The 13,310-nt window shown below is 50.3% G+C and overlaps 1 long non-coding RNA gene across 1 annotated transcript; it reads left to right on the top strand.

Moving 5' to 3' along the window:
- Positions 1-3,038: 3,038 nt before the first annotated feature.
- Positions 3,039-13,013, top strand: LOC123491413. Its single transcript, XR_006661325.1, has 3 exons — positions 3,039-3,092; positions 3,570-3,693; positions 12,898-13,013. It is a non-coding gene; the product is annotated as an uncharacterized LOC123491413 (long non-coding RNA).
- Positions 13,014-13,310: the final 297 nt, after the last annotated feature.

The following is a 13,310-nucleotide window of genomic DNA, read 5'->3' as shown; positions in this document are numbered from 1 at the left end:
TAAAGTGGCCAGTGATTCCATGTCTATGTATGTAGGGCAGAAGCGTCCTAAAGTGCAGGGTTGGAGTAGCTCGGGTGGTAGCCGGCTAGTGATGGCTATTTAACAGTCTGATGGCCTTGAGATAGAAGCTGTTTTTCAGTCTCTTTGGTCCCAGCTTTGATGCACCTGTACTGACCTGCAAACTTGATGATTGAGTTGGAGGCATGGCGTGGCCACGCAGTCATTGGTGAACAGGGAGTACGGAGGGCTGAGCACGATCCTTGTGTAGCCCCAGTGTTGAGTCAGCGAAGTGGATGTGTTTCCTACCTTCACCACCTGGGGGACGGCCGTCAGAAGTCCAGGACCCAGTTGCACAGGGCTGGGTTCAGACCCAGGACCCCAAGCTTAATGATGAGCTTGGAGGCACTATGGTGTTGAAGGCTGAGCTGTAGTCAATGAACAGCATTCTTACATAGGTATTCCTCTTGTCCAGATGGGATAGGGAAGTGTGCAGTGCGTATGGCGCATTGCATCGTCTGTGGATCTATTGGAGCGGTAAACAAATTGAATTGGGTCTAGGAGTGATATGATCCGACCAGCTCTCCCAAAAGCACTTCATGATGACAGAAGTGAGTGCAACGGGGCAATAGTAATTAGTTCAGTACTTGCTTTCTTGTGTACATGAACAATGGTGGACATCTTGAAGCAAGTGGAGACAGCAGACTGGGAAAGGAGAGAATAAATATGTCCGTAAACAGGAGAATGAGAACAGAGGGAGAGAGAGTCAGCTTTGGCAGAGCGGAGAGCCTCCGTGACACAGAGGAGAGAGAGTCAGCTTTGGAGAGCGGAGAGCCTCCGTGACACAGAGGAGAGAGAGTCAGCTTTGCAGAGCGGAGAGCCTCCGTGACACAGAGGAGAGAGAGTCAGCTTTGGCAGAGCGGAGAGCCTCCGTGACACAGAGGAGAGAGAGTCAGCTTTGGCAGAGCGGAGAGCCTCCGTGACACAGAGGAGAGAGAGTCCAGCTTGGCAGAGCGGAGAGCCTCCGTGACACAGAGAGAGAGAGAGTCAGCTTTGGCAGAGCGGAGAGCCTCCGCTGACACAGAGGAGAGAGAGTCAGCTTTGGCAGAGCGGAGAGCCTCCTGACACAGAGGAGAGAGAGTCAGCTTTGGCAGAGCGGAGAGCCTCCGTGACACAGAGGAGAGAGAGAGTCAGCTTTGGCAGAGCGGAGAGCCTCCGTGACAGAGGAGAGAGAGTCAGCTTTGGCAGAGCGGAGAGAGCCTCCGTGACACAGAGACAGTCTCAGTTAAGTGACCTGTCTTGAAGCCTGACTGGTTCGGGTCAAGAAGATGGTTCTGAGAGAGATAGCGAGAGAGTTGGTCAGAAACAGCAATCAAGTGTTTGGGAAAAGAAAAGAAAGAAGGGATACCCCCACTCAGAGGGTTTGAGTGTTGGATTATATGAATAAGATAATGAGAATGAATAATGAATAAGATGATGTGGACATGGGGGACCTAAGCTTCAAGATCAGCACTCCTACTTCTGAATAAGATGATGGACAGGGGGACCTGCTTCTAGATCAGCACTCCTATTCTGAATAAGATGATGATATCTATATTCCCAGTCATGTGAAATCCATGGATTAGGACCTAATTAATTGATTTCAATTGACTGATTTCTCATATGAACTGTAACTCAGTAAAATCTTTAAATTATTGCACGTTGCTTTATATTTTTGTTCAGTGTATAATTTACATCAAAGCCACGCACATGCATCTCAAGTCAGGTTTCCTTCCTCCCGTAGACCTAATTTAGTAATTCAGCTGCTGTTAGTTAGTTAGTGAGCTCCCCAGCAGGTCGACCTCATCAATAGTAATCCATCCTGTTAATGAGCATGGTTTAGTAATGAACCCTGTATTTCATTTCAATCACACTCACCTGATATTGACTCGCTAACTGGGATCAACAACGGTTGGCATTGATGTCTTTCTAAGACGATTAGTGGGAGCACTCGTTTAGCTACCTGATGAAAGACACAGTATTGGAAAAAGACGGGTGAACAATGGAACCCACAGTTGAGTTGAGCACGCCATTTCTTCATAATAAGTGGCTGGGCTATGTCAGAGTCAAAGCTGCCCTCTCTCTCTATACAATAACTCTCTCTAACGGTATGTTGTCAGGTCAAGCTGCCCTCTCTCTCTATACCATATCTCTCTAACAGTATGTTTGTCAGGTCGCTGCCCTCTCTCTCTATACAATATCTCTCCTAACAGTATGTTGTCAGGTCAAAGCTGCCCTCTCTCTCTATACAATATCTCTCTAACAGTATGTTGTCAGTTCAAAGCTGCCCTCTCTCTCTATACCATATCTCTCTCCTAACAGTATGTTGTCAGGTCAAAGCTGCCCTCTCTCTATACCATATCTCTCTAACAGTATGTTGTCAGGGTCAAAGCTGCCCTCTCTCTCTATACCATATCTCTCTAACAGTATGTTGTCAGGTCAAAGCTGCCCTCCTCTCTCTATACCATATCTCTCCTAACAGTATGTTGTCAGGTCAAAGCTGCCCTCTCTCTCTATACAATATCTCTCTAACAGTATGTTGTCAGGTCAAAGCTGCCCTCTCTCTCTATACAATATCTCTCTAACAGTATGTTGTCAGGTCAAAGCGCCCCTCTCTCTATACAATATCTCTCTAACAGTATGTTGTCAGGTCAAAGCTGCCCTCTCTCTTACATATCTCTCGAACAGTATGTTTTCTGCATCTGGAATCAGTTTCTGTTTTTCTGTTTGGCTCTTTTTTTCTGCTAAGGATTATTTGAGCATCTCTCTCTCTCTATCTCTCACCTCTCTCTCTCTTTCTCTTTCTCTCTCTCCTATCTCTCACTCTCTCTCTTTCTCTCTCTCTCTATCTCTCACTCTCTTTTCTCTTTCTCTCTCTCTATCTCTTATTCTCTCTCTTTCTTCCCTGGCGCTTGATATTTCTGATCCTCTGCGCTGTTTTTTAAACAATCTCTTTGTCTCTCTCTCTCTTCAGACGGTGAAAGGAGGGATCTCAGAGACTTCGCATTGAGAAGAGGATTGTTATAACTGGGGACACAGAGATCGATCACGATAAGGTGGGGGACAGAATTTAAATCTAGCCCCGGCTCTGTGTGTATTCCGTTAGAGACCACTTCAGTGGAGTAACAATACATTATTCCTCTGGTTTTAGAGTTATCACACAGAATCTATGAGCTTTAACATTTCAGTCCTCTCTATAATAACATCAATAAAAGAGCTTGTTTGTTGATGTGATGTGAACTGAACGCTGTCTTGTCCGAATGTAGTACCCCTTTGAGTGTTTTCTTTGGTAATGAACATTTCTAATTGTGTAGTCGTGTGGGTTTTAGCGACTGTATTTGCCTGTGGTGTGATTGTGTTTACAAATCAAGTCTTTAATGTATGTATAGCCTTTTTATTAGTACCATCAATGTCAATATTGAACCTTCCCGTGTGTGTGTGTGTGTGTGTGTGTGTGTGTGTGTGTGTGTGCGTGCGTGCGTGCGTGCGTGTGTGTGTGTGTGTGCGTGTTCATGTGTATTCCCTCTTCTCAGGCTCTGGCCCAGGCCATCAAGGAGGCGAAGGAGCAGCACCCGGACATGTCTGTGACCAGAGTGGTGGTGCACCAGGAAACAGATCACCCCAGATTAACCCCAGACTCACCTCTCCTATAACCAGGTCAGTAGTAACCCTAACCCCAGATTAACCCCAGACTCACCTCTCCTATAACCAGGTCAGTAGTAACCCCTAACCCCAGATTAACCCCAAGACTCACCTCTCCTATAACCAGGTCAGTAGTAACCCCAACCCCAGATTAACCCCAGACTCACCTCTCTCCTATAACCAGGTCAGTAGTAACCTAACCCCAGATTAACCCCAGACTCACCTCTCCTATAACCAGGTCAGTAGTACTCCTAACCCCAGATTAACCCCAGACTCACCTCTCCTATAACCAGGTCAGTAGTCAACCTAACCCTAACCCCAGATTAACCCCAGACTCACCTCTCCTATAACCAGGTCAGTAGTAACCCTTATTAGATTAACCCCAGACTCACCTCTCCTATAACCAGGTCCGTAGTAACCCCTAACCCCAGATTAACCCCAGACTCACCTCTCCTATAACCAGGTCAGTAGTAACCCTAACCCCAGATTAACCCCAGACTCACCTCTCCTATAACCAGGTCAGTAGTAACCCCTAACCCCAGATTAACCCCAGACTCACCTCTCCTATAACCAGGTCAGTAACCCCTAACCCCAGATTAACCCCAGACTCACCTCTCCTATAACCAGGTCAGTAGTAACCCTAACCCCAGATTAACCCCAGACTCACCTCTCCTATAACCAGGTCAGTAGTACCCCTAACCCTAACCCCAGATTAACCCCAGACTCACCTCTCCTATAACCAGGTCAGTAGTAACCCTAACTCCCAGATTAACCCCAGACTCACCTCTCCTATAACCAGGTCAGTAGTACCCCTAACCCCAGATTAACCCCAGACTCACCTCTCCTATAACCAGGTCAGTAACCCTAACCTAACCCCAGATTAACCCCCAGACTCACCTCTCCTATAACCAGGTCAGTAGTAACCCCAACCCTAACCCCAGATTAACCCCAGACTCACCTCTCCTATAACCAGGTCAGTAGTAACCCCTAACCCCAGATTAACCCCCAAGACTCACCTCTCCTATAACCAGGTCAGTAGTAACCCTAACCCCAGATTAACACCAGACTCACCTCTCCTATAACCAGGTCAGTAGTAACCCTAACCCCAGATTAACCCCAGACTCACCTCTCCTATAACCAGGTCAGTAGTACCCCTAACCCCAGATTAACCCCAGACTCACCTCTCCTATAACCAGGTCAGTAGTACCCCTAACCCTAACCCCAGATTAACCCCAGACTCACCTCTCCTATAACCAGGTCAGTAGTAACCCTAACCCTAACCCCAGATTAACCCCAGACTCACCTCTCCTATAACCAGGTCAGTAGTAACCCTTAACCCCAGATTAACCCCAGACTCACCTCTCCTATAACCAGGTCAGTAGTAACCCTAACCCCAGATTAACCCCAGACTCACCTCTCCTATAACCAGGTCAGTAGTAACCCTAACCCCAGATTAACCCCAGACTCACCTCTCCTATAACCAGGTCAGTAGTAACCCTAACCCTAACCCCAGATTAACCCCAGACTCACCTCTCCTGTTAACCAGGTCAGTAGTAACCCTAACCCCAGATTAACCCCAGACTCACCTCTCCTATAACCAGGTCAGTAGTAACCCTAACCCTAACCCCAGATTAACCCCAGACTCACCTCTCCTATAACCAGGTCAGTAGTAACCCTAACCCCAGATTAACCCCAGACTCACCTCTCCTATAACCAGGTCAGTAGTAACCCTAACCCCAGATTAACCCCAGACTCACCTCTCCTATAACCAGGTCAGTAGTAACCCTAACCCCAGATTAACCCCAGACTCACCTCTCCTATAACCAGGTCAGTAGTACACCCTAACCCCAGATTAACCCCAGACTCACCTCTCCCTATAACCAGGTCAGTAGTAACCCCCTAACCCCAGATTAACCCCAGACTCACCTCTCCTATAACCAGGTCAGTAGTACCCCCTAACCCCAGATTAACCCCAGACTCACCTCTCCTGTAACAGGTCAGTAGTAACCCTAACCCTAACCCCAGATTAACCCAGACTCACCTCTCCTATAACCAGGTCAGTAGTACCCTAACCCCAGATTAACCCTCCAGACTCACCCTCTCCTATAGGTCAGTAGTAACCCTACCCCAGATTAACCCCAGACTCACCTGCCTATAACCAGGTCAGTAGTAACCCTAACCCCAGATTAACCCCAGACTCACCTCTCCTATAACCAGGTCAGTAGTAACCCTAACTCCCAGATTAACCCCAGACTCACCTCTCCTATAACCAGGTCAGTAGTAACCCCTAACCCCAGATTAACCCCAGACTCACCTCTCCTATAACCAGGTCAGTAGCAACCCTAACCCCAGATTAACCCCAGACTCACCTCTCCTATAACCAGGTCAGTAGATAACCCCTAACCCCAGATTAACCCCAGACTCACCCTCTCCTATAACCAGGTCAGTAGTAACCCACCCTAACCCCAGATTAACCCCAGACTCACCTCTCCTATAACCAGGTCAGTAGTACCCCTAACCCCAGATTAACCCCAGACTCACCTCTCCTATAACCAGGTCAGTAGTAACCCCTAACCTAACCCCAGATTAACCCCAGACTCACCTCTCCTATAACCAGGTCAGTAGTAACCCCCTAACCCCAGATTAACCCCAGACTCACCTCTCCTATAACCAGGTCAGTAGTAACCCTAACCCTACCCCAGATTAACCCCAGACTCACCTCTCCTATAACCAGGTCAGTAGTAACCCTAACCCCAGATTAACCCCAGACTCACCTCTCCTATAACCAGGTCAGTAGTAACCCCTAACCCCAGATTAACCCCAGACTCACCTCTCCTATAACCGGGTCAGTAGTAACTCTAACCCCAGTTAACCCCAGACTCACCTCTCCTATAACCAGGTCAGTAGTAACCTACCCCAGATTAACCCCAGACTCACCTCTCCTATAACCAGGTCAGTAGTAACCCTAACCCTAACCCCAGATTAACCCCAGACTCACCTCTCCTATAACCAGGTCAGTAGTAACCCTAACCCCAGATTAACCCCAGACTCACCTCTCCTATAACCAGGTCAGTAGCTAACCCTAACCCCAGATTAACCCCAGACTCACCTCTCCTATAACCAGGTCAGTAGTAACCCTAACCCCAAGATTAACCCCAGACTCACCTCTCCTATAACCAGGTCAGTAGTAACCCCTAACCCCAGATTAACCCCAGACTCACCTCTCCTATAACCAGGTCAGTAGTAACCCTAACCCCAGATTAACCCCAGACTCACCTCTCCTATAACCAGGTCAGTAGTAACCCTAACCCCAGATTAACCCCAGACTCACCTCTCCTATAACCAGGTCAGTAGTAACCCTAACCCCAGATTAACCAGACTCACCTCTCCTATAACCGGTCAGTAGTACCCCTAACCCCAGATTAACCCCAGACTCACCTCTCCTATAACCAGGTCAGTAGTAACCCCTAACCCCAGATTAACCCCAGACTCACCTCTCCTATAACCAGGTCAGTAGTAACCCCTAACCCCAGATTAACCCCAGACTCACCTCTCCTATAACCAGGTCAGTAGTACCCCCTAACCTAACCCCAGATTAACCCCAGACTCACCTCTCCTATAACCAGGTCAGTAGTAACCCTAACCCCAGATTAACCCCAACTCACCTCTCCTCAGGTCAGTAGTAACCCTAACCCCAGATTAACCCCAGACTCACCTCTCCTATAACCAGGTCAGTAGTAACCCTAACCCCAGATTAACCCCAGACTCACCTCTCCTATAACCAGGTCAGTAGTAACCCCCTAACCCCAGATTAACCCCAGACTCACCTCTCCTATAACCAGGTCAGTAGTAACCCTAACCCCAGATTAACCCCAGACTCACCTCTCTATAACCAGGTCAGTAGTACACCCTAACCCCAGATTAACCCCAGACTCACCTCTCCTATAACCAGGTCAGTAGTAACTCCTAACCCTAGATTAACCCCAGACTCACCTCTCCTATAACCAGGTCAGTAGTACCCCTAACCCCAGATTAACCCCAGACTCACCTCTCCTATAACCAGGTCAGTAGTAACCCTAACCCTAACCCCAGATTAACCCCAGACTCACCTCTCCTATAACCAGGTCAGTAGTAACCCTAACCCCAGATTAACCCCAGACTCACCTCTCCTATAACCAGGTCAGTAGTAACCCTAACCCTAACCCTAACCTAACTGAAATAAATCATTCTCTCTACTATTATTCTGACATTTCACATTCTTAAAATAACGTGGTGATCCTAACTGACCTTAAACAGGGAATCTTTACTAGGATTAAATGTCAGAAATTGTGAAAAACTTGAGTTTAAATTTATTTGGCTAAGGTGTATGTAAACTTCTGACTTCAACTGTACCATCTATCTGTCAGTAGCCTCGGTGTCTCTCCTCTCCTCTCCTCTCCTCTCCTCTCCTCTCCTCTCCTCTCCTCTCCTCTCCTCTCCTCTTCCTCTTCTCTTCTCTTCTCTTCTCTTCTCTTCTCTTCTCTTCTCTTCTCTTCTCTTCTCTTCTCTTCTCTTCTCTTCTCTTCTCTTCTCTTCTCTTCTCTTCTCTTCTCTTCTCTTCTCTTCTCTTCTTTCTTCATGACCTGCTTGTGTTAGTGTGGTAGTGTGTGGTAGTGTGTGTTAGTGTGTTTGTGTGTTAGTGGGTGTTAGTGTGTTTGTGTGTGTTTGTGTGTGTTAGTGTGTGTTATTGTGTGTTAGTATGTTAGTGTGTGTTAGTGTGTTTGTGTGTTAGTGGGTGTTAGTGTGTTTGTGTGTGTTAGTGTGTGTTATTGTGTGTTAGTATGTTAGTGTGTGTTAGTGTGTTTGTGTGTGTTAGTGTATTTGTGTGTGTTAGTGTATTTGTGTGTTAATGTGTGTTAGTGTGTTAGTGTGTTAATATATGTTAGTGTGTGCTAGTGTGTGTTAGTGAAGCCACCTTTATTGAATCATGAGAATCTATTGTTCTATTAGAGCTCGCTCTTCTCCCTCTCCTCCTCTCCTCCCTCTCCTCCCTCTCCTCCTCTCCTCCCTCTCCTCCCTCTCCTCCCCTCTTCTCCTCCCTCTCCTCCCTCTCCTCCTCTCCTCCCTCTCCTCCCTCTCCTCCTCTCCTCCCTCTCCTCCCTCTCCTCCTCTCCTCCCTCTTCTCTTCCCTCTTCTCCCTCTCCTCCCTCTCATCCCTCCTCCTCCTTTCCTCCTCTCCCTCCCTCTCCTCTCCTCTCTCCTCCCTCTCTCCCCTCCTCTCCTCCCTCTCCTCCCTCTCCTCCCCCCTCCCTCTCCTCCCTCTCCTCTCTCCTCCTCTCCCCCTCTCCCTCCTCTCCTCCCTCTCCTCCCTCTCCTCCTCTCCTCCCTCTCCTCCTCTCCTCCCTCTCCTCCCCTCCTCCCCTCCCTCTCCTCTCCTCTCCTCTCCTCTCCTCTCCTCTCCTCCCTCTCCTCTCCTCTCCCTCTCCTCTCCCTCCTCTCCTCTCCTGTCCTCTCCTCTCCTCTCCTCTAGTGTGTTTGTGTGTGTTAGTGTATTTGTGTGTGTTAGTGTGTTTGTGTGTTAATGTGTGTTAGTGTGTTAGTGTGTTAATATATGTTAGTGTGTGCTAGTGTGTGTTAGTGAAGCCACCTTTATTGAATCATGAGACCACTTCTATTGTTCTATTAGAGCTCGCTCTTCTCCCTCTCCTCCTCTCCTCCTCTCCTCCCTCTCCTCCCTCTCCTCCTCTCCTCCCTCCTCCCTCTCCTCCCTCTTCTCCTCCCCTCCTCCCTCTCCTCCCTCTCCTCCTCTCCTCCCTCTCCTCCCTCCTCCTCCTCTCCTCCCTCTCCTCCCTCTCCTCCTCTCCTCCCTCTTCTCTTCCCTCTTCTCCCTCTCCTCCCTCTCCTCCCTCTCCTCCTCTCCTCCCTCTCCTCCCTCTCCTCCCTCTCCTCTCCTCTTCTCCTCCCTCTCCCTCCTCTCCTCCCTCTCCTCCCTCTCCTCCTCTCCTCCCTCTCCTCCCTCTCCTCCCTCTCCTCCTCTCCTCCCTCTCCTCCCTCTCCTCCTCTCCTCCCTCTCCTCCTCTCCTCCTCTCCTCCCTCTCCTCCCCTCTTCTCCTCCCTCTTCTCCCTCTCCTCTCCTCTCCTCTCCTCTCCTCTCCTCTCCTCTCCTCTCCTCTCCTCTCCTCTCCTCTCCTCGCCTCGCCTCGCCTCGCCTCGCCTCGCCTCGCCTCTCCTCTCCTCTCCTCCCTCTCCTCCCTCTTCTCCTCTCCTCTCCTCCCTCCTCTCCTCCCCTCTTCTCCTCCCTCTTCTCCCTCTCCTCCCTCTCCTCCCTCTCCTCCTCTCCTCTCCTCTCCTCCTCTCCTCTCCTCTCCTCTCCTCTCCTCTCCTCTCCTCTCCTCTCCTCTCCTCTCCTCTCCTCTCCTCTCCTCTCCTCTAGTGTGTTTGTGTGTGTTAGTGTATTTGTGTGTGTTAGTGTATTTGTGTGTTAATGTGTGTTAGTGTGTTAGTGTGTTAATATATGTTAGTGTGTGCTAGTGTGTGTTAGTGAAGCCACCTTTATTGAATCATGAGAATCTATTGTTCTATTAGAGCTCGCTCTTCTCCCTCTCCTCCTCTCCTCCCTCTCCTCCCTCTCCTCCTCTCCTCCCTCTCCTCCCTCTCCTCCCCTCTTCTCCTCCCTCTCCTCCCTCTCCTCCTCTCCTCCCTCTCCTCCCTCTCCTCCCTCTCTCCTCCCTCTCCTCCCTCTCCTCCCTCTCCTCCCTCTCTCCTCTCTCTCCCTCTTCTCCCTCTCCTCCCTCTCATCCCTCTCCTCCCTCTCCTCCTCTCCCCTCCCTCTCCTCTCCTCTTCTCCTCCCTCTCCTCCCTCTCCTCCCTCTCCTCCCTCTCCTCCCTCTCCTCCTCTCCTCCCTCTCCTCCCTCTCCTCCCTCTCCTCCCTCTCCTCCTCTCCTCCCTCTCCTCCCTCTCCTCCCTCTCCTCCCTCTCCTCCTCTCCTCCCTCTCCCTCCCTCTTCTCCTCCCTCTCTCCCTCTCCTCTCCTCTCCTCTCCTCTCCTCTCCTCTCCTCTCCTCTCCTCTCTCCCTCTCCTCTCCTCTCCTCTCCTCTCCTCTCCTCTCCTCTCCTCTCCTCTCCTCTAGTGTGTTTGTGTGTGTTAGTGTATTTGTGTGTGTTAGTGTGTTTGTGTGTTAATGTGTGTTAGTGTGTTAGTGTGTTAATATATGTTAGTGTGTGCTAGTGTGTGTTAGTGAAGCCACCTTTATTGAATCATGAGACCACTTCTATTGTTCTATTAGAGCTCGCTCTTCTCCCTCTCCTCCTCTCCTCCCTCTCCTCCCTCTCCTCCTCTCCTCCCTCTCCTCCCTCTCCTCCCCTCTTCTCCTCCCTCTCCTCCCTCTCCTCCCTCTCCTCCTCTCCTCCCTCTCCTCCCTCTCCTCCTCTCCTCCCTCTCCTCCCTCTCCTCCTCTCCTCCCTCTTCTCTTCCCTCTTCTCCCTCTCCTCCCTCTCCTCCCTCTCCTCCTCTCCTCCCTCTCCTCCTCTCCTCCCTCTCCTCCCCTCTTCTCCTCCCTCTTCTCCCTCTCCTCTCCTCTCCTCTCCTCTCCTCTCCTCTCCTTCGCCTCGCCTCGCCTCGCCTCGCCTCGCCTCGCCTCGCCTCGCCTCGCCTCGCCTCTCCTCTCCTCCCTCTCCTCCTCTCCTCCCTCTTCTCCTCTCTCCTCTCCTCCTCCTCTCCTCCCTCTTCTCCTCCCTCTTCTCCCTCTCCTCCCTCTCCTCCTCTCCTCCTCTCCTCTCCCTCTCCTCTCCTCTCCTCTCTCTCCTCTCCTCTCCTCTCCTCCTCCTCTCCTCTCCTCTCCTCTCCCTCTCCTCTCCTCTCCCTCCTCTCCTCCTCCCTCTCCTCCTCCCCTCTTCTCCTCTCCTCCTCCCTCTCTCCTCCTCTCTCTCCCTCTTCTCCTCCCTCTCCTCCCCTCTTCTCCTCCCTCTTCTCCCTCTCCTCCCTCTCCTCCCTCTCCTCCTCTCCTCCCTCTCCTCCCTCTCCTCCCTCTCCTCCCCTCTTCTCCTCCCTCTTCTCCCTCTCCTCCTCTCCTCCCTCTCCTCCTCTCCTCCCTCTCCTCCCTCTCTCTCCTCCCTCTCCTCCCTCTCCTCCCTCTCCTCCCTCTCCTCCCTCTCCTCCCTCTCCTCCCTCTCCTCCCTCTCCTCCTCCTCTCCTCCCTCTCCTCCCTCCTCTCCTCCCTCCCTCCTCTCCTCCCCTCCTCTCCTCCCTCTCCTCCCTCCTCTCCTCCCTCCCCTCCTCTCCTCCTCTCCTCCCTATGGTCCTTCCTCTCATCTTCTATGGGAAATGAATATCAGAGGGTTGGAGATATTTACTGCCCTGGCGCTATGGGGTGTACTTTTTCTATGGGCCCTGGTCAAAAGTAGTGCACTATAAAGGGAATAAGGTGCCATTTGGGATGTTGCCATGGTTGTTCTCTGGCAACGGCCTCAGTCATTTTAGAATTACTAGGGAAGACTGTCTGTGTTTTGCTGTGGTCAGATATTCCCTTTTACATGGGGAAAGACCACAGAGTACCACTGGGATTGCTTTATAGAACAATCTCACTGGGTTTTATTAAAAGAGACCGAGAGAGAGCGAGTGAAAGAGAGAGCTGAAGTGGTTGAACTCCCTGGCTGTGTTTCAAATGGCATGCTATTCCTTATGTAGTGCACTACTTTTGACCAGAGCCCATTGAGCTATGTTGGGAATAGATGTTGTTGTGAACAAAGCCCTGATTAAGATGAGGGTCTAGTGGTTGTAGTCTCCACCCAGGTTTTATCTGGACTGTTTTGTCTTTCACTTATTTTCTTTGGTGGGAATAAATAAAAATACCCTCCCGGTAGGTTCCCACTGTGTGCATGGAGCTCTGTGTTCATGGAGCCCTGCTCTGTTCACCTTGCACATTCCATCAACCTAAGAGTGTTTATATCAGTGAAGCCTGAGAACACCCCTAACAATCCTACTCCCTCCCTTGTCATCTCATTCTCCCCCCTCCACCCCCCTCCACCCCCCTCCCACCCGTTCCTCATCTCCACCAGGCTCCTGTCTGGGCCCTGCTTGCCTGAAACATGTTGATCATCATTGTGACAACATGGGTGTGGTTCTACATTCACCCCTCACTTTTCTGAGTGTTTTCTGCTCTTTTTATCTTGAGTGTTGAATCAGGGGAATGTTGAGGTAGTGGAACTGAATTTGTGTCTTTCTGTCCACTGTCTGTCAAGCTGGGGGCCAAAACTACCACGGCGCCTGGGAAGATGAACTCACACTCATCCCCTGTCCGCCCTGACCTTCTCCGCTTGTTTCACCACCATTCCTACTTGTTTACCTCAGAGCCCCCCCCGCCTGCCTTGGAGACAGACACACACACCACACCACACAAGACTGGACCGGTCCAACCAACCAGAGAGAACAAGCTTCACATTTGAACTATGAACTTTGAACCTCTCAGCCAATGGAGTTCAACGGACGGAAAAGGGAACAAACAGAACTCTCCAGAAAACTCCCAGAATTCCCTAGGACTACCCACATTCACTCCCTCTCTCTCTCACTCTCTCACTCTCTTCCACTCCGCTGCCAAATCCCGAACGACCGAAATTGATTTTTCTATACAATACATTTTTTTAAATAAAGTATT

Source organism: Coregonus clupeaformis, chromosome 8 (assembly GCF_020615455.1).
Source record: "Coregonus clupeaformis isolate EN_2021a chromosome 8, ASM2061545v1, whole genome shotgun sequence".
Classification (NCBI taxonomy): Eukaryota; Metazoa; Chordata; class Actinopteri; order Salmoniformes; family Salmonidae; genus Coregonus; species Coregonus clupeaformis.
This window is presented reverse-complemented; position numbering and strand designations above follow the sequence as displayed.